This window comes from Urtica dioica, chromosome 6 (genome assembly GCF_054948205.1).
Source record: "Urtica dioica subsp. dioica isolate 48M chromosome 6, U.dioica_male_clone48M_v1_H2, whole genome shotgun sequence".
Taxonomy (NCBI): domain Eukaryota; kingdom Viridiplantae; phylum Streptophyta; class Magnoliopsida; order Rosales; family Urticaceae; genus Urtica; species Urtica dioica.
The window spans coordinates 34,569,833-34,589,396 of NC_142761.1; the positions used below are offsets into that span (position 1 = coordinate 34,569,833).

The following is a 19,564-nucleotide window of genomic DNA, read 5'->3' on the forward strand; positions in this document are numbered from 1 at the left end:
GAGTTTGGCTAGATCTGAGGTGACAGGAGAGCATGCTGGACTCTCGGATTCGAGCCGAGGGTAGAAGTACCGGGAGTCACGTCCTGAGTCTTCAATCTAAAACACTTAACGAGCATGAAAGGGAAACCATAATTCTTTCGGGATTTATCCCGAGACGCTCTCTTGTTTGTAATTAGTTGTATACTCTATAAGCTAGAGTATCCAAATAATAAATAATGTTGTCGGTGGTACCCACGAGTTCCGACTCGTGTTGAGGACCAAGACGGTCCTGATGGCGCTGAGTACTCCACGGGCGCTGCTGAGAGCACCCCGTTCTTGCAATGGGAAAGGTCGCCCCGGCGAGCCCATTTGCTATGTCATGACGCATGTAGCGCCGGCGCCCAAACGAAGATGGTACCACTAGTGGATCCCAGACAGTCTTAAAACTCTAAGCCACTGATGACTACTGCTCGAAGTCTGAGGTTGGCTTCTTGTCATTCCAAGGGTTATAGCAGTGGATGTTGTATAACCTTGTGGAATGGCAAGTGATAGCGTAGAGCGAGGCCCCGCGTTAGGCATGCTTTTGAATCATATGCATCTACATTCTGCATTTTTATGTGTTTATTTGCACGTCACATGGCATTAGTTGTTTTTCTTTTCCTAAGTTAGACTCCCACTTACTGAGTCAATCGACTCATAGTTTTATGACCCTTGGTAATGTAGATAAGGGAAAAGCTTGTAAGCGGGAAACGAGATCGAAGACCGAGACCGAGCACGTATTACCTTGACCTATGGGCTATGGGGTTTCTTAACCGGGGGTTAGTCTCTTTTGTTAAAACGTTCCGGAACGTATTTGTATAGGAGTCGCTATAAGACTCTAAGTTATAAAAGCGAAAAATTTCCCCGGATTTTCGCAAACTATTTGAATATATAAAAGTATTATGATCTATTGTTTAATATGAAAAATATGAGAGTTGATCGTTCGCGGCTCGTGGGCGAGCTGTCGCTCGCGGGTCGTGACAGATTTTGTGGTATCAGAGCCCCAGGTTTAGCCGTTTCTGTAGACTTGGGATATGTGTTCTCGGTATAGGTCACGAGTATGCCATGTGATAGTGTTGTACTTAGAGTCGACCTGTTTAGAGATAGGTTTGACATGATGCAGGATGAGTTGCTATGAGTTAGATCTCTCCTCCTCGATGAGATTAATATGTATAACGATGCGGTCACGCAAATTGCTCCGACTGCAGGTACGTTCAGTGTCGTGAGAGGCACCACCACTTAGGGGCCGGTGGATCGGTTTGACTTGTGAGTGGATGAGTGTCGTCTCGACGCTTCACTACTTCTGTGCGAATATCGCGATGACCCCTCCTTATTGGCCAACGTTGAGTCGATGGACTCGTTTAACCGCTGACGGCAATCAGCCGAGTTTGGGAGATGTTTCAAAAGGTGATACAACACACGTTCGAGGCCAGGGGAGAGGGACGAATGAGAGGAGCAAGCTCACGGATTCTACCAGCTCGGTTTGAATCGGTTGTCCGATATGGAAATTGATTTGTCCAAGAGATTGTGGACCGCTGCCCGATGTGCTCGAGCATAGACGCCAGCGAGGTATCGAGTATTGGGAGCTGTGTGTAGAGCTCCAATATCTGACGCTGGAATCTGATTGTCCCTCGTATGTTGTCTTGCAATTGCAGACTGAGTTCCTCGTCATGAAGCGATGTGGTATATGAGTACCATACCCCCGATGATTATTTTTCCGGTGGTTGTTTCGCATGATGACGAGAAGGTTGAATTTGACGAGGTAGATTTCGAGGAGGATCCCGCTGAGCCTTTGGGTGACCCAGCTGCGTAGACGTTTGCTTGTCAACCACGAGAGTGGTTGCTTTGTGTGTGTAACGAGAGAACTAGTGATTTGTGTTTAAGTCTCTCGTTGGACTAGGCCTTGAGAGGCTAGTTCGTATTGGTTATGCATTCTCGTTATGGTTGATTGTGATGCTCAATCATGCCCATCCTCTTATATGTGAAAATAAGAAGGAAGTGGGGTCTAGACGAGGTACGTCTAATGACGAGAATGTTTCAGCTGCGGATCTCACAGAGATTAGACGCATCCTGACAAGTTTGAGTTGATGCTACTCGATGAGACGAGCATAAAGAGCGTCAAAATCAAGCTCTGCTCAACGGATATAGCAGCATAATCGCATGATTGCGGATGTCTTGACGAGATTGAATGCGCCACCCCAGCCAAACCCTGAACCTCCAGCGTCGTTCCTCCAATAGGTGAACCGGTGTACGAAAGGTTTCGGAAGCAGAAGCCTCCGACTTTTGATGGCAACGTTGATCCAGCTGCAGCTGAGAAGTGACTTAAGAAGATCCAACAGATCTGTAGCTAATGCAGCTGACAGACACAGAGAAATTGGCGTGTGCCGTAAACCAGCTGGAGGATGAGGCTATGAGTTGGTGGGTGATAGTGGCGTCATAGAGGATATTAACACAATGACATGGGTGTACTTTCTGAACTTGTTTCATGGGAAGCATTTAAGCGAAGCCAACTTATTAAATAAGGTACGTGAGTTCATGACTCTTCGTCGAGGTTGCTATGAAGTTCGATTCGTTGGCAAGGTTCGCTCCTTCCTTGGTACCCACAGATTAGGCTCGTAAGATGAAGTATATGCACGGGCTTAACGTGAATGTTGTGAAACACGTGGATAGTGGAGATGTTGGGCCCCGCACTTATGCAAACGCCATGCAAAAGGATTTGCGCGTCGCGGGTTGGAATGGCAATGAGTATGCCCCTGCCCCGAAATCAGCTGCCACAACACCTTCGGAGTCCGCTGATGCGAGTCAAGGTAGTTCGCGGAAAAGAGCGAAATTTCAGCAGAGGTGACAGGATCGGCAACATCAAGGAAGTGGAACGAGGTCCCAACAAAGCTCCAGTAATCGGTTCCAAGCGAGTTCGGGGAACCGTTCACATTAGGTGAACCAGGAAAGGAACCGTGGGAACAACAAACGTTCAGGGTCATCTTCGAAGAAGACCCAATCTGCTGGTGGATCACAACCGTCCCAATGCGGTAGATGCGGGGTAACGCACGTAGGTGAATGTTTTGCCCGTAATCTGGTGTGCTACTGTTGCGGGAAAGAGGGTCACCTATCGCGGGTATGCGAAACTCCGGAAGAAAGTATCCCCGCCTCGAAAGAGCAATCGAAGGTTAATGCGAGGGTGTTCTCTATACGTTAAGATGAAGTTCGAGCAGGATCGTCGAATACGGTCGCATGTCAGATTTTCGTAGACTCCTTCTCTGCATATGCATTGATAGATTCAGGAGCTACGCATTAGGAAGTCTGATCAGCTAGGTGGAAATAGGAAGAAGTTTTTGTATCCGTTCTTGATGGCTACACCTTCCGGAGAAAGATATCAGTCGATGTACTGGTATGAAAATATGCCGATTCAGGTCCAGGATCGGATACTAAAGGCGAACTTGATCGAACTGGAAATGGTAGACTATGACGTAATCCTCGGAATGGATTGGTTGGACAAACATTATGCTTTTATTGATTGTCAAAAGAAGTCTGTTTCATTTCAGAAACCGGGACTTAAACCATTCCAGTTTCAAGGCTCATCTCGAAAATTGAGTCTTCCGGTCATATCGGTGTTGAGAGCGCTGAAGTTGATACATCAAAGGTGCGCTGGATATCTTGCGAGTGTGATAGATATCGCGAAGGCAGCCAAAAGCCGCAAGACATCCCTGTCGTGAGAGACTTCATCGATGTCTTTCCAGAAGACCTGTCAGGTCTACCTCCTGATTGCGAGGTTGAGTTCAATATCGAGCTCATTCCAGGCACAGCTCCGATATCGAAAGCTCCATATCGTATGGCTCCAGCAGAATTGAAAGAACTCAAGACGCAGCTACAAGAGTTGCTTGACAAAGGGTTCATACGACCAAGCCATTCGCCTTGGGGAGCGCTAGTCTTGTTCGTTAAGAAAGCAGATGGTTCTCTACGGCTCTGTATTGACGATCAAGAACAAGTATCCGTTGATGTGGATCGACGATCTTTTTGATCAACTGTCAAGGGCGACAGTGTTCTCGAATATTGACTTGCGTTCGGGATACCATCAGCTGAAAGTTCGAGACGAAGACATCCCGAAAACAGCTTTTCGGACACGTTATGGTCATTACGAGTTCTTAGTAATGTCGTTTGGATTGACTAACGCACCAGCAGCGTTCATGAACTTGATGAATCGAGTATTCGAGGATTTCTTGGACAAGTTTGTCATCGTGTTGATTGACGACATCCTGATTTACTCGAAAACCGAAGAACACGCGCAACATCTGAATTTGGCTCTGACAAGACTGCGAGAAAAGCAACTATATGCCAAGTTCTCGAAATGTGAATTTTGGTTGGAGCATGTTGTTTTTCTCGGCCATGTGGTCAGTAGCGCATGAATCATGGTAGATCCGGCCAAAGTGGAAGCTGTGAAGCAATGGAGTCAACCGCAAACGGTAACTGAAATAAGAAGTTTTTTTTTGGCCTAGCGGGCTATTATAGAAAGTTCGTGGAAGGATTTTCTAAATTAGCCATGCCGTTGACTCAATTGACTCGCAAAGGACAAAAGTTTATCTGGTCGGAAGCGTGTGAGAAAAGTTTCCAAGAGCTGAAAAGACGGCTGACAACGGCGCCAGTGCTCACAATTCCACAGGGAGAAGATGGATTCTCCATCTATTATGATGCGTCTAAGCAAGGGTTGGGCGCAGTACTGATGCAGTGTGGGAAAGTCATCGCATACGCCTCTCGGCAGTTGAAAGATTATGAAACTCGGTACCCTACACACGATTTAGAGCTTGCAGCTGTCGTTTTTGCTCTGAAAATTTGGAGACACTATCTGTATGGAGTGCATTGCGACATCTATACGGATCATAAGACGCTGAAATATCTCTTTACTCAGAAAGAGCTTAACATGCGACAAGGACGTTGGATGGAACTTCTGAATGACTATGACTTTGATTTGCATTATCATCCTGGTAAGGCAAATAAAGTGGCAGATGCGCTTAGCCGCAAATCTGTAGCGTCCTTAGCAAGTTTGGTTGAAACGTCTCTTCAACTAAAAGATGATGTTCAGCAGCTAGAACTTCAGCTGATCACTGGGAGATTAGCTGCTCTTAGCGTACGTCCGATGTTGCTGGAACATATCAAAGATGGTCAGTACGCAGACGAATATCTTTTTGGGAAGATGTTTGAGGCTCAAAATGGTAACGAGGGTGATTTCAAGTTAGATGAGAACGATGTTTTAAGATGCAATGGAAGAGTTTGTGTGCCATCTAACGAGGAAGTCAGAAAGCAGTTGATGGTGGAAGCTCACGGGACACCATATTCGGTACATTCAGATGTGACAAAGATGTATCAGGACTTGAAAAAGGTATATTGGTGGTCAGGAATGAAGAAAGATGTAGCTGAGTTTGTTCAAAAGTGCCTAACTTGTCAACAAGTTAAGGTAGAACATCAAAAGCCAGCGGGACTGCTGCAACCACATGAGATTCCACAGTGGAAGTGGGTGCAGATAACGATGGATTTCGTGTCAGGTTTGCCAAAAACCATAGCTGGTCACGACTTAGTCTGGGTCATTGTCGACAGATTGACCAAATCAGCTCATTTTCTTCCTATAAAGACCACTCACACCATGGATAAACTCGCCGAACTCTACATCAAAGAGATTGTTCGTCTACATGGAGTTCCTAGCTCAATCGTCTCTGACCGTGATGCTCGTTTTACGTCCAAATTTTGGAAGAGTGTGCAACAGCCTTTGGGGACGCGACTGAAGTTCAGCATTGCATTTCATCCCCAAACTGACGACCAGAGTGAACGCACGATCCAAGTGTTAGAAGATATGCTCCGAGCGTGTGTTTTGGAGTTCCATGGCTCGTGGAGTCGTTATCTTCCCTTGGTCGAGTTCTCGTATAATAACAGTTATCAAGAGACGATTGGGATGACACCCTATGAAGCTCTTTATGAGCGAAAGTGTTGCTCTCCAGTTCATTGGGATGAAGCTGGTGAGAGCGAGTTCATCGGGCCTAAATTGCTTGAGCGGGCCACCGAAGCGATCAAGAAAATTCAAGCTCGGATGAAGACAGCACAAAGTCGTCAAAAGAGCTGCGCATATAAGCGTAGAAGACCTCTAGAGTTTGAGGCAGAAGAGAAAGTCTTTTTGAAAGTTTCCCCGATGCGTGGTGTCATGAGATTCGGGAAGAAAGGAAAGGTCATCCCGAGATATGTTGGACCTTTTGAGATTCTGGAACGAGTAAGCAAGGCAGCGTATCGCCTAGCCCTACTGCCGTCTATGTCTAACCTTCATGATGTGTTTCACGCATCGATGTTGCGGAAATACATGTCTAATCCTTTACATGTACTGCAAGATCAAGAAGTTGAGATTTCTCCTGACATCAGATATGAAGAACCAGCTGTTGCAATCCTATATCGCAAGGAGAAAGTCTTAAGGAATAAGACTATACCTCTAGTCAAAGTACTATGGAAGAAACACTCCGCAGAAGAAGCTACATGGGAGCTTGAGAGTGAAATGCAAAAGAAATACCCCGCCTTGTTCTAAGTTTCGAGGACGAAACTCTTCTAAGGGGGTAGGGATTGTAATATACAAACTTTTGCAACGCTCGACTTGTGAATTTGAATAAAATAAACGAGTTTTATTTTGAATCAAATTCTTGTTGCACATGAGACGTCCTTAAATTTTACATATCTTGGACAAAAAAAAAATAATAATAAATATATTTAAGGTCGATGAAATTTCGGAATAAGAATATTCGAGTAGCTCGATATTATTTTCTGAATAAAATTATTCGGAACATACTTGGAGATTGGAAATCTCAAGAGTGAAAATAAAATCCGAAATCCCTTAAATATATTTAAAATAACGGGAATTAATAAGAATTTCTCGGTTATTTTTCAAGATTATTTTTTTTATAAATTAAGGACGAGTTTGAGAGAAATTATTTGGAAAAGATTAAAGTGCAACAAATTGAGGGACGAGAGTGAAAGAAAAAGATTTTTGAGGGGTGGTTTCAAGAGACGTGTGGCTCAATGAGAAGATGCCACGTGGCGTTCTTATCCCCTTCTTTTTCTCCACTCACATTCGGCCACCTCACCTTCTCTCTCTTCTCTTCCTTATCTTCTTCACGTCTTTATCTTCTTCTTCCTCTTCTCCCACGCGAAACCTGCAAAGAGTAACAAAGAAAAAAAAAAAAAAAAAAAAAAAATTCGGCACTTAGAGAACGAGTCCTTTCGGCCGAACAGAACACCGCTCCACCCTCCCATCCTCGTTCTTCTTCTTCTTCTTCTTCTTCTTCTTCCCCGCTCACCATTCTCGTGCGCCCTCAGCCTGAGCCCGAGCTCTGTGCGCGCGCGCCTCGCCGGGGAAAGAAGAAGCGCCGTGAGTTCCGGGAGCTCCGGTGAGCGTCTGCGACGAGGAAAAGCGAAAGTTGACGGGTTGGGTAGCTCGTTTCTTCCAGCGAGGTAAGGATTCTTCCATGGCTGATTTGAAGGTTTTGGAGATTAGGGTTTGAGGAATTGATTTGGGGCTTTTTGATCCGAGCTAAAATCAGTGGAATTGATGGGTTTTATTTGGTTGTTGGACTTGATTAATGATGTTCCTAGCTCGGATTTGTGTGTTTGAGTCGATTTTTGAATGATTTGAGATTTTTTTTAGCTCGCTGTGAACAGCCTCTGTAAATTGACGTGGACAGTTCGGTACCGATTTTAGTTGGATTTGTTGATATTTTTCCTGGATAATAGATGCTATGAGGTTTCTAAAATGACCAAGAACGTTAAAATCCATTGAGTATTGATCTAGTTATGAATTTTTGAAGTTGTTGGTTTTAAGCTGTGAACTGAAAATTTCCAGATCAGCGACCCGATATTGCGGGCTGTTTTTGAGATAGCTATTCTGGTCATATGTAGGCTTATAATATATCATTAGAAAAGTACGGAAGTTAGTTACGTTCTGAAACTGGAATCGTTGGATTTCGAGCTGTATAGCTCGAGTTATGATGCAATTTTTAGTCGCTGTTCAAACCAGTCCGATTATGTGCAAATTTTGATTATGGGTTTGAATCGGGGACTTGAGTCAAGATTGTGCAATTGTTTGTGTATGTTTGGTATCGATGAGAATATGTTGTGCCTTGTATTTGAATATGGATACGAGTGTTTGCGCTCGTTTGGTTGTAGGATTGCTCGTTGTGTCTCCGGAATTGTTTGGTTGTGTGACTTGCTTAGGTCCGGATTTTGAATAGAGTATGTTTCCGGGCTCGTTGAATTGTCTCAAGGAATTTAGTTTTGATTTCGGAAATTTATGTGAGCTTGGAATCATGAATTTGACTAGTTATCGGATTCCACGAAAGGGATTACAGAATTAGATGGACGAGCGGGAACCGACAGAGTCAAAGGCAACGAAGCAAGAATTTGAAGTTTCGAGGAAAGTGTTATCGATGTTAAAACTCGATTAACTCTTCCTTTGACGTTTCGACAAGTGTCAAGTATTCCGGAGAACGTGAAAAGCAAGACATCGCTGGAAGTTGTCGAACTTTCTGTCGAGCTGTTCCAGGTAAGTGTGGAGACATAAGTCAACTACTTACCAAGGGAATAATCCTGTTTACGTGCATTTACGTGTTAATAATAATAAAGAGTAGGAAAAGCCTTAAAAGACACAAACACCAAAGATTAAGGCTTCGGCCGCTCTTTATGGAAAATTTAGTTGGGTTTATACCCATAGGTTCAAATGCTAACTTGAACCAGCTACGTTGCTACTTTGTTGTAGTTAGATCCCTCTGCTAACCATAGAGTTTGGCTAGATCTGAGGTGACAGGAGAGCATGCTGGACTCTCGGATTCGAGCCGAGGGTAGAAGTACCGGGAGTCACGTCCTGAGTCTTCAATCTAAAACACTTAACGAGCATGAAAGGGAAACCATAATTCTTTCGGGATTTATCCCGAGACGCTCTCTTGTTTGTAATTAGTTGTATACTCTATAAGCTAGAGTATCCAAATAATAAATAATGTTGTCGGTGGTACCCACGAGTTCCGACTCGTGTTGAGGACCAAGACGGTCCTGATGGCGCTGAGTACTCCACGGGCGCTGCTGAGAGCACCCCGTTCTTGCAATGGGAAAGGTCGCCCCGGCGAGCCCATTTGCTATGTCATGACGCATGTAGCGCCGGCGCCCAAACGAAGATGGTACCACTAGTGGATCCCAGACAGTCTTAAAACTCTAAGCCACTGATGACTACTGCTCGAAGTCTGAGGTTGGCTTCTTGTCATTCCAAGGGTTATAGCAGTGGATGTTGTATAACCTTGTGGAATGGCAAGTGATAGCGTAGAGCGAGGCCCCGTGTTAGGCATGCTTTTGAATCATATGCATCTACATTCTGCATTTTTATGTGTTTATTTGCACGTCACATGGCATTAGTTGTTTTTCTTTTCCTAAGTTAGACTCCCACTTACTGAGTCAATCGACTCATAGTTTTATGACCCTTGGTAATGTAGATAAGGGAAAAGCTTGTAAGCGGGAAACGAGATCGAAGACCGAGACCGAGCACGTATTACCTTGACCTATGGGCTATGGGGTTTCTTAACCGGGGGTTAGTCTCTTTTGTTAAAACGTTCCGGAACGTATTTGTATAGGAGTCGCTATAAGACTCTAAGTTATAAAAGCGAAAAATTTCCCCGGATTTTCGCAAACTATTTGAATATATAAAAGTATTATGATCTATTGTTTAATATGAAAAATATGAGAGTTGATCGGTCGCGGCTCGTGGGCGAGCTGTCGCTCGCGGGTCGTGACACCGTATGGCGGAATGGGTGAAGGTCGTGATTCGCGAGCTCATTGCCGTCAGAGCCCAGTATGCGCTGACGTCAAAATAGAAAGAAAATGGTACCACTAGTGGATCCCAGACAAAACGAAAACTCTAGGCCAGCGGAAGACGGCTGCTCGAAGTCTGAAGTTGGTCTCTTGTCATTTCGGAGGTTATAACAGAGAGATGTATAACCTTGCGGAGTGACAAGTGTTAGCTAGGACGTGATCACACATTATGCATGCTATAGAATTAGCGGCAATGGCATCCTGCATTATTCTGTGTTTGTTTGCACGTCACATGGCTCTGCCTTAGATGTTTTCCTTTCATAGGTTAGACTCCCGCTTACTGAGTCAATCGACTCATAGTTTTATGACCCTTGGTAATGTAGATAAGGGAAAAGCTTGTAAGCGGGAAACGAGATCGAAGACCGAGACCGAGCACGTATTGCCTTGACCTATTGGCTATGGGGTTTCTTAACCGGGGGTTAGTGTCCTTTGTTAAAACGTTTCGGAACGTATTTGTATAGGAGTCGCTATAAGACTCTACGTGATAAAGCGAAAAATTTCCCCGGATTTTCGCAAACTATTTTAATATAAGTCAAAAAGTATTATGATCTATTGTTTAATATGTATGATATGAGAGTTGATCGATCGTGGCTCGTGGGCGAGCTGTCGCTCGCGGGTCGTGACAAAACCTATAGAGGCACTAAGTGACCAAATGACTTGTTTTTACCACAAAGTTGGCACAGAACTTTGCCACGACCATATGCAGTACATCCTCGAGGAACTGGATTCTTGCTGAAGCCACGATCGGTGTTGTAGTTGTCTTTGTGCTGAACGATCCACGATTAAGGTTCTGACCACCGCGATATGGGAATGATGCTCCTCTAGTCATCGAGGTATCACCGGAGTAAGAGCCTCGGCTTAAAGTAGATCCACTACCTTAATTCCAGTTTGAGTGAGGATTCTAGTTGGCTAGATTAGCCAATGTAGAGTCTTGTAGATTGAGTGTACTGAATTTTCTCTCGATTCTACTCTCTTCATTGAGAAGTAGAGATTCAATTTCCACTAAAGTGGGAGATTCAACCCGAGTATCCATATTCATAATAAAATTCTCATATTCCTCAGGTAATCCATAATAAATCAACTCAATATGATCTTTAGTCTTAGTTTATTCACCAACCATTGCTAGGAGACTACCAGATTGCGAATTTTGAGAAGATATTCCTCCATTGACAATGCACCTTTCTTAGTGTTGTTCACTTGCCTATTCAACTGAGATACTTTCGCTCAGATCTAAGACGCAAAATAGATCTTCAATGCACTCTAGATTTGAGGAGATGATTAAATGATACCATTCACGAGAGAAGATTGTCGTTCTTGGAGGCCATGAGCTAGGAGAAGATGAATTGGTCTTGATTATCCCAAGCGATGAAGGTAGAGTTGACCACTCCATTCTCGCGGCTGCGTTCGGTTGTGAATTTAGATGTAGGAATGACTTTAGTAGAAAGAAATCGCTGAAGGTTGTGACCGCGGAGATGAGCTAGATCTTGTGTACGCCACACGATGAAATTGTTTCCATCAAGTTTGGAAGCAATAGGATTGGAGGAGGTGACTAAGTGCGTAGCGTTGCCAGTTTCCATTGTTTCTGAAAAGAAAAAAAAATTGAGACAGAGATCGGAGAAGAAGAAGATTGCCGATCGGAGATAACAGTGAGAGCTCAGAGATAACTTGCTCTATACCATGTTATGATTTAGAGGGTGTTTGGATCGATAAGAGAAGAAGAAGATCTCATCGTGATTACCACTAAGATTTGAATGATACATAGTACTTGTACGACTAACAAAAATGATAAACGACACAAGATAAAGCAAAAGGAAAACGATTAGCCATACACCTAAGGTACTCTAACATGAATGTTATTTAGAATTTGCATATATAAATAAAAAAATTCAAGGACAAACAAAACTCTAATTAGTGGAATTATTTATCTTTCACTTATTAAATAATCATCAGTGGACATTTCTAAAATGATTTAACGCTTATATTGACAGAACTATCTTTGGTTACCAAATGTAATTGATTAATTGTTTTGTTTGTTTGAATAAACGATCATGTTATCAACCAACAGCCCAGTTGGCCAAATAGTCTCATTGGTTATTCTTAGGTAGACTTTCACTATTAGATCTTTAGTTTTATTTCTCTTTAAATAAACGGAGAATAAATTAAAGATTAAAAAATGCCTTATTTGATATCAGAGCATCCCAATTTAATTCTCGATCACTTTTTAAGAAATCGATTACGGTTTGCAGTCGATTTTTATTATGTGGGTTATGACCTTTGGTTCTCTTTGTTTATCACGCTATATTGCTTTTGACGTTCGATAATCAATGTCAATTAAAAACTTTGGGTTGCATTTTTTCGCTGTTTGGCGATTCAGAGCGATATTTGGTTGAAAACAAAAGTATCAGTTTATGCGTTTTTAAATATTGTCGCGTATAAATATTGTCATTTTTTTACAATTAATGGGTTTTCACGTTGCCGACGGAGTTGACCTTTGCTTTTGAGAAGGAATTGGTTTTTGCGACATTGCATTTTTAACTCTGATTGTTTGGCAATATGCACATATGGTGGTTTTTTTTGCTATTATGGTGTATATCCCTTTTTTCTTTTGGCTTGAAATTAATATTCGCTTTTTTCCTGAACATGGACATCATTGAGTTTTGGTCGTACATGACAAATAGAATATGTCCATATATTTTTTAGTTGCGTTTTTAATTTTAAAAGAATAAAAATAAAAAAGGCACATTTCCGAAGTGCATGTACGCATTTATGCATATACATAAAGAATTCAGTTTTGGTTATTTCAATTAATGGTTATATATATATATATATATATATATATATATATATATATATATATATATATATATATATCAAATTTATCAATTATTCCTAATAAACATTTGAAACAAAAATGTCGCAAAAAACGATCTCTCTTGTCTAGATTATTTATGAAGAATTTTGGATGTTTTGTATGTGTTAATAATACAGATACTAGTTAGCCAAAAAAAAAATTAGTGATTGTTCACGTTATATATACACATTTGAGATGATACATATGTAACAATATAGTAAAGTATTATTTGTGAATAACTGATCGATCCAAAGATAGATTAATTATATGACAAAAGTCTTATTGTTAGTGTTTGATCACTACAAAAAGAATATCATTAACAGTTAATATTATTGTGCAATTTTTGTTGCCTTAGGTATCTTGGGATGGTATATACCAGTATTTGAATGTTATTGCTGCTCAAAGTTAATTTCAATTGCTTATTTGATCGTATTGTTCTATTTCATTTGTATCATATGAATCGGCTAATCTCAATTCGGTTCCGGTCTTTAAATGTGACAACTATAAGGATTTGGAAAGAGAACACGATGATTTTTCTTGGGTGCATGGATCTTGACTTATCACTTAGAACTGATAAGTTGCTTCTCATTTAGATACTAGTACCTCTAATGACCGGAGGATCTATGTGAAGTAGGACTATTCTAACTGAATGAGTCTTATGATAATATCAAGCATGACATACATTCAGCTTTTAGGAGTGTGGTATCTTAAGAGATTACCAATGCCACAAGATTTTCTTGCCTGACCGAAAAAGCACTGTATAGTGAGCGACAATGCTGAAATGAGCACTCTATTATAGTGGCTTATTTTTCAATGAAGATTAAGGCCGATGAAAACATACAGGAGTAAAGCTTCGGTTGTCAGAAGTCTAATGTATGCTCAAGTTTATACGGATCCAGATATTGCGTATATTGTAGGAGACTTAGATATATACTTTGTAATCCAGGATCATTTAAAGTAGCCATATGAGTCATGAAGTACTTGCAACGATAAAAGAATCATATGCTCACATATAGGAAGTCATGCCACTTTGAGATCAATGGATATTCGGACTTTGACTTTGCGGGATGCGAATATAGTAGAAATTCCACATAAGGCTACGTCATTCTTTGGGTGGTGGACCTATGTATAGGGCATCCAACTATTGCATATGGCTGAAGAATTTCGTTACAGTGTTGCATATCTCTAAAGGAATTGAAAGGCCGTTTAAGTTATATTGTGACAATAAAGCAGTCCTAATATATTCCAACAACAACAAGAGCTCAAAAAATTCGAAACATATCGACATCAAGTTCTTAGTTGTTAAGTAAAGAGTGCAAAGAGGGAAACATTACATAAAAGATTTAAGAGCAAAATCCACGATAGCAGTGTCTATCTATTAAGATCTTTCATGAACACACTTCTCATGGGTGCTGTAAAAGCTTCACGATATGTAGATTCAGTGGGAGTTTGTTTGTTTGTTCATGGGGTGTGCTTTACGTTTTGTGTCGTTTATAAAAACGCATATTTGTTGTTTCTGATTAGATTTATGACATTAGTTTGGTACACTTTGCTTATTGAGGATAATGTTTATCTCCTTAAAGTCAAGTAGGACATGATAAAATTGATATGAATAGATCACCATGCATATAATTTTATCCACCACATCTTCATGATTGATCTATGTGATTTGATTATATTGATATATGTGACCATTGGTGTGTTTAGTTGTGATTGATACAACAAAAACAACTTTGATTATATATTGATATAATTGATGGACGATATTGAAATATGTCACATCATAATAATGACAAATATTTTTTGCGCGCTAAAGTTCATCCGTAGTCCACTGGAAGATTGTTAGAATATTTTGGGACTACTAATGTTATAAATAAATGTGTTGGGTCGTTATTAATTAAGTCAAAATTGATGTGGTCTAATTCAAAATAAAATTTGTAACTTAATGACATATTTTTCATGAGGTTATTATGTGGATACCATAAGTGCTAATTCTAATTTGACGAAGGGCCAAATTAGAAGTAGGCAATAGGTATTAGTAACTGCCTGGCAGTTATTAATAACAGGTGCGGTGCTTGATTGTAGTACGTATCTTTTCTGGTATCCCCATCAACAAGACTACTCCAGACTCTCAAGCGAACTGCAATTGAAAAACCACTACTCTTTTGTATTTTCAATCCATGGATTCAGTATGCTCCCGCTATTTAGATCTATGGTTTTATTTCTCTTGAATTTAATTGACATTAAATTAGGGATTTAAAATCCTAACACTAACTTCTCCGGAATAACCTCTCGTTGCGCTGACTCCAAATCTCCTCAAGGGCAAGCCACGCCGACTGAAGGAACTCCCTCTTGCCACCCCTATTTTTTTGGACCTCAGTATTACAATCCAGAATAGCCTGCAGAAGGTCAGACCCATCTAAATCATCCGAACACTCCCACTTCCTTCCCAAAACTTTTGAGAGCCATTGACACTGTGCCACCGCACATCGGAAAAAGAAATGTGTAAGAGTCTCAGTTGCATAACCACAACTTCTTCGCATCCCATCTGTTTAGGCCTTAATTCTCTGAAGTTTCTCCGCCACTAGGAAGCAATTTGTCCCAAGCCACCATAGCATAAGCTTTCATTTCTCATGAATCTTAGCCTTCCAAAAAGAATTTCACATCTCCGCATTAGGATTGAATGGAGCCCTTTTACGGTGCCTCGCCGCCGTCTTCACTGAGAAGCCCCCCCCCCCCCCCCCCCCCCCCCCCCCCCCCCCCCGCGAATGAACTCGCTGACCTTCATATCTTTGTATGCCTCCGAGATCTCCTCTAGAATCGTCCTCTAGTGATACACCCAATAGTCCTCGAATACACGGGCAGATTCACTGTTCTCTAATTGCAACCCGAACAGAAAGGATCTCTTTCCATCCACTTGAGTTTGATTTTTTCTCATGCACCTAAAAAAATTTCACGTTAAAGAAATATTGTCAAAGAAGAAGACGCACATCAATGGAGATGTTGAGACATCTTGGCAGCTATGCAGAGAACTGTAATTTCGGTAAGTTTTTTGTTTCGGGAAACGTTGTCAACATATGATTTTCTACATATATTTTCTCCGCGTGAATGACTAAGTATACTCTAATTCGACTTAGTGATCTTTGACGCATTCATTCACACAATTAGGGTTCTTAGACGTGCAAGACCGATGGACTGAGAAATTGATTATGTGGTGTAATACTCTAAACGCTATTCATCTTCTTATTACGCGTTAGAGTTTCCTTTGGGTTTTGTGATTTTGTAATTGAAGTTTTCACGAACGTTGACATCAAAGAATACTGAAGTGAGAGAGTGTTTGAGAGTGGAATTTAGCAGATCTCAGATTCAGAGGGAGCTTGCTTTGGAATTCACATATAGTAATAGAAAATGAGCCTTGATGCGGGAATTGTTCATGTAAGTCCGTTGTTGTACTATTGACTAGTTATTGATTAGTGAATTTCCTTTACACTAACCACACTGCCCTCCAGAGTAGGTGTCGTTGCACCGAACAAGGTTATCGTTCTTTTTATTATTTACTTTTAGGCATTGCCTTATTTTAATCCATCCTTTTAATAGAAACTGATTGTCGCATACATTAAATCTACATTGTGTGTGATATTTTTGTCTTTGACGAGTAAACATAATTTCAATTGGTAGTTCTATTAACATTTTATGTCTCTTACTAGGTCTTCTTCCGATTCTATATACATATGGCTCATTATGCTTTTTATATATAAATATATATATATATATTTATATTTATTAGTAGAGTCTATTAATTTATTAATTTTACTTAATCAATCACGATTAAGTACATTTAAAACCAACCACAATTAAAAGAAAATACATTATACTGAAGTAAAAAAATAGTAAAATGAAGAAATTAAACTTTTGATTAAAGTTTCAAGACTTCTATTGTTGTTGAAGAATATGTTGTAACCATTTATGCTAAGATTATAGTCGAAATTTCATTTTATTAAACAAATAGCCCATAAAATTTATAGGTTTCATTATATCCCTCTTCTAAATGAATTTTTATTTTGCCATCATCTCATATTCGTTTGCTATTGCTAGTAATTTTGTTTCCTCTTGTGATTTTTGATTTTCTCCGATCGTTGTGTTTCAGTTCCTCCTAGCTCGCGAATATATATATATATATATATATATATATATATATATATATATATATAAATATATATATATATATATTTTTAAAGTTCATCAAGTCTTTCACTTTACATTTTTATACAAAAAATTTCTTACATCGTTATTTCTAATTGTTCTGTCTTCGATTTTTCTTCGGATTCCACTGATTGATTCTGAAAATTTTCAGATTTGTGAAGTAAATTAATTTGTGAGAAGGTTAATTTGATTTACTATTCATAAATCGTTTCTTCCTATTTGCTTCGTAAATTTCCAAGTTTTCTTCCTTTACAAATTATTGTTATTGGAGAATACTTGTCTCTCTGTCATGGCCGTGGCACTCCTTTTGATTCTCGAAGTTCATATGAAGACATTCAAGATCTGATAAGTTAAGTTAATTAACCAGCATAGTACCTTAAATTAACCACGAAAATATAGCTTTTTCTTGTTCCAGCTGTTCAATTGTTTTTTATGATCTCATTTGTTATGTATAGTCTACTTTCATATGCTTCAATTTGAAGGTGTCGTTCTTATTTTTTTTAGTTAAGACGTTAAAGATGTTATAATGTTAATTTTAGAATATCTAATTTGGTAAATTATATTTTTATGTCTTGATAGGTTTTCTTGTTTTTGCATTCAGTATACTACCTTCATAGATATTGCTTTTTCATTTATGAAATATGCATAACCTACTATGATAAAGTTGTCAATCAAGAAAAAACTTACTATAATAAATTTTACAGGTTCTGCATTAATTCTTTTTTCGAAAAAAATTTCAACCTTTTCAAGATTACTTAAAATTAACTATAAAAGTTAATTCATTTAACTTTTTTTTTTTTTTATAGATCTTATATTTTTACATTATTAACAAACAAACACCACAACAAATAGAACAATTACCGACGATTTTTTTCGTCGGTAATAACCATTAATCGTTGCTAAATATATTTAGCGACGATTATAATCGTCGCTAAATAGTCGTGCCTAAATATATTTAGCGACGATTTATTCGTCGCTAAATATTTACCGACGAGATTAGCGACGATAATTTCGTTCCTAAATGGTGTGACGAAAAGTTTTTTTTTCATTTTGTGACAGATAATTAGCGACGACTTTTTCGTCGCTAATTCGCGCGGGAAAATTTCCCGCACGAATTAGCAACGAAAAAGCCGTTCATAATACCTTCAATGTTTTAATAATTAGCGACGACTTTTTCGTCGCTAATTATTACTATTTTTTTATTTTTTTCGTCGTTAATTATTAATTTTTTATGGTTTTTTGTTTATGAAATTCTAAGATGAAAAATCAAATAAAAACTAAATTATATTATCCAAATCAACAAATATATAAAATCCGGTTACGTACGTTTTCGGTTATCGAGAAATATGTAAATAATAATCTACTATATACAAAATATCTAATAAAACAGTAGTCGCGACGTTTGCTTTGTCGTCCCTCCGTTCGTTTTCCCCCTCCTCGACGTGAAACGCTCTTCGGCTGGCGCTGAGACTCTTCAAGCTGCGGGGGAACAATGTGCTGATCAGTAGACTGACTTGGTCCGCCGGGTGTCGTTTGCTGGCTAGCGTCGGGAGTCATCTGCTGGCCGCCCGTCGGAGTGTGGACACCGGCCGTCGGAGTCTGTTGGCTGTTGGATGACGGAGCCTGCTGCGAACTCTGCGGAAATTGGGACATGAACGAGCCAAGGTTGAGGCCGGGCACCTGACTCTGTATTGCCTCGGCGAACGCGGCGAGGGTCGATGTCAACACCTCCTGCGAGATATATCCTGGTTGCGACGTCCCAGCCTCCGAACCGTAGACTTCGACGACTTCAGCCGCCCGTCCGCTCCTTGTTGCTCAGCCTCCGCTCGCAACGTGTTGAACCTATCGACCAGTCGATCCTGATATAATTAACTAGTTAGTATATATTAATCGAAAAATAAGACAAAATAAATGTAAACTTACATAACGTGCGGAGGCTTCAGGAGTCAGCCATTCGGACTTGTCGGACTGATGTTGGCGCTTGTAGTTCGCAAACAAGCTCTCGAAAGCGCCTGTCTCGGCGCTCTTCTGCATGTAAACAAAACTTCAAGTGTTAGATAATTTTAACGATTTGATGTATCATATAAACATAAAACTTACGTTTTTCATGCAGTGGGTCGAGAACCCAATCGTCCCCTATCGAGTCTTCGTCTTCTTCTTCGCGCGATTCGCCTTGTTCTTCGCTTGTATGGCCTGTAATATAAATAAACGTACACGTAAATAAAAAATCGTTTAATAAAAGGGTAAACACATATTTAACGTAAATGATTTGATTACGTTAAACTCATCGCTCGTATATCGTTGTATCAGCGTCTCCCATTCGTTGCGAGCTTAACGGTCCTCGGTTTCATCGACCGCGCCACCTGTACGCTGCTCTTGCAGTCGATGTCGAACCATGACCGCAAGGTATGCCTCAAATCGCGAAGATGAGTATTCGCGTCTCGAATGATTGCCGCATCGACAATCTCCTTCTTCTTCCCGGTTGCATCACCATCGACTCAAATGTCGTACTTGTCTCGAATCGCTGCTCGGATCTCGGCCTCCTTCGCCGGCCCCACGTTCACATTCGTCCACCTTGGGACCGTAGGCGAGATCTTGTCTCGGACGACCAAC

At 40.4% G+C, this 19,564-nt stretch overlaps 1 long non-coding RNA gene across 4 annotated transcripts; it reads left to right on the forward strand.

Annotated features, from left to right (window-relative positions):
- Positions 1-7,010: 7,010 nt before the first annotated feature.
- Positions 7,011-9,817, forward strand: LOC149393776 (uncharacterized). 4 transcript variants are annotated; one of them, XR_016299910.1, is made up of 3 exons: positions 7,037-7,497; positions 8,391-8,584; positions 9,522-9,817. It is a non-coding gene; the product is annotated as an uncharacterized LOC149393776 (long non-coding RNA). The 4 variants fall into 4 exon arrangements; XR_016299909.1 differs by lacking the exon at positions 9,522-9,817 and having other exon boundaries at positions 7,011-7,497; positions 8,363-8,819; XR_016299908.1 differs by lacking the exon at positions 9,522-9,817 and having other exon boundaries at positions 7,011-7,497; positions 8,382-8,819.
- Positions 9,818-19,564: the final 9,747 nt, after the last annotated feature.